The sequence below is a fragment of the Chionomys nivalis genome, chromosome 24 (genome assembly GCF_950005125.1).
Source record: "Chionomys nivalis chromosome 24, mChiNiv1.1, whole genome shotgun sequence".
Classification (NCBI taxonomy): Eukaryota; Metazoa; Chordata; class Mammalia; order Rodentia; family Cricetidae; genus Chionomys; species Chionomys nivalis.
In genome coordinates, this window is record NC_080109.1 from 41,332,521 (window position 1) to 41,334,763 (window position 2,243).

Sequence of the window (2,243 nt, forward strand, 5' to 3'; positions counted from 1 at the left end):
TCATGTGTGTAGCACCCCAAGGTGCGCTTACCGGGAAGATTCTAGCCTACATCCATCCTGGGTCAGAGCTTCATCGCATCTGCTCTGGAGAGGAGAGCATGGCGCCTGTCTCTCAGAGGAGCTGCCCTGCATCTGCCCTGGAGAGGGGAGCATGGCGTCTGAGCTCACTTCCTCTTCCTCCCAGCATTCTGTTCTGTTTACTCCACCCACCTATGTTCTAACCTATGAGGGCCAAGCAGTTTCTTTATTTTTAACCAATGACCTTCCCCCATCAGTTTATTGCATACCTAAAAATTCAGACACTAATACATTCTCCTTCTTAATTTATTTAAAATAATTCTGAGAAATAACATTATTTCTCAGCACAAGGTGGGGCTGAGAATCTGGGGTTCTAGCTCCTACGGGAAACTCTGAAGCGGAAGCTCAGTGTAGACACTGTGTGTGGAGAACACATATCCATATCCACAGAATGGTGGCAACAGCTGACTCTAACCAGGAGGATAAGTGTCCGGTAAGGTTTAAAACAAGCAGTGTAGAAAGTGTAGAGATGAACCTACTCACGGGTTTGTTTTCTTTCGTTTGTTTTCGAGAAAAAGATAAATGTAAGCAGGCAGAGAGATAAGACCTTGATAGCAGGCGCTTGAACCCTCCTGATTGATTACTCAGCCAATGAGGAAGCGGAGAAAGGACCTGAGACCAGAACGACAAAGGTTGCTCTTTGCACAGCTCACAACAAACTGCCTCACTCTCGCTGTTCTGAGGCCCTCGTGCTCTGATCATGACATGAAGATCTCTGTTCTGCAGAGTGTGACCTTTGGTCTTCCCGCGTGCTGGGATTGCACACATCACTGCCCTGTCGATCAGGGTTTCTAAGGCAGTGCTTTCACATGAAAGATAGGGATTGTGATGAAAAGTGTTAGCTGACCCTGAATGAGATCTCCTCTTTCTTAGAACAATTTTTATTCAAAATAAAAAGAAGTCTGTGCTTGCTTTGGTATCATGCTTGCTAAAATTGGAACGATACAAAGATGATTAGCATGGCCCCTGCGCAAAAAAGACATGCAAATTCATGAATTATTCCATTTTCTTTCTAAAAGATATAAAGAACTTTTTAAAAACTGGACATCAAGAAAACAAATTAAAAATCAGGTGCAGATCTAAACAGAGCATTCTCTAAAGAAGAAACGCAAATCGCTGAGAAGCACTCAAAGAAATGCTCAACATTCTTAGCCATCAGGAAAATGCAAATCAAAACTACTTTGAGATTCCACCTTTCATCTCTGTGAGTCATCTCTCCAACCCCAGAACTTCTATTTTTATCTGGATAGTATTTCTCAGCCTTTCTTGAAGATGGTTGATGACCATGTGCCTGAATTCTGGCCAAGAAATCATGGAACCCTTACATGGAAGTATAGAATACATTAACAGCTTCTCCCATAGGTGGTCATTCATTGTGCCTCCCTTCTCGGTCTCTAATTATCAGCCATGGTCTCTAGCTGTGACTTAGACCATTATTGACTGGAAACTTTTCCCTTTCCTTCCTAGAGCTTACCCGACTTTCCTGTGGGAGTGGCAGGTATCTGCTCCTCTAAGCACCTGCTGACGGGGTCCCCAGATACACCAAGAAGCCACGATTCTATTGAGCATCATTGGAGCTGACTAGGTTCATAGCCTGCCCTTGCTAACTGGTCACCCCTCTGTAAGACTCACTGTGGGACTGGAGTCCAGCTCAGAACCTCAGCAAGCTTGAGGAACCCCACTGTCTCCTGGTTGGCCTTCTTTCCAGGGTCTCAATGTGGTATGTCTTTCTTCAAAAACACATCTCTGTTTATAATGTAGTCCCTAAAATACTCCCAACTAGGAATTGTACACCCTATCTCTTCAAATCAGATTACCCTTGGTGACTGATCCCCACATAAGACAGTCTGAATTTGGTCATATGCTGCCTCGCCAACCCTCAAGCTGTTACACCTTCCGAAAAGTAAGACTCCGTTACACTGTTGTTATACACTCCCCTACAGAGTAACGGGGTGTGCTGTTGACAGTAGAGCCCTTCACATTTAGTCACATTTCTGTCTTGGCTCAAAATATCCGCTTTCCTAGTATTGTCATCGGAAAGTCATTCTGTGATAGAAAGAAAAAGAAGTAGGGGCAGGAAGCCTATTTTGAAAATTAGAATTCGTCCTTGGAGTCCAGCTTAAGAGCAGTAAGTTCTTATATGCACTGAAGCAAGTAAATTTGTT

General features: G+C 43.9%; 1 non-coding gene across 1 annotated transcript; it reads left to right on the forward strand.

Moving 5' to 3' along the window:
* The first annotated feature begins 982 nt into the window (after nucleotides 1-982).
* On the forward strand, nucleotides 983-1,089 carry LOC130866131 (U6 spliceosomal RNA). The gene has a single exon (XR_009056307.1). It is a non-coding gene; the product is annotated as a U6 spliceosomal RNA (small nuclear RNA).
* Nucleotides 1,090-2,243: the final 1,154 nt, after the last annotated feature.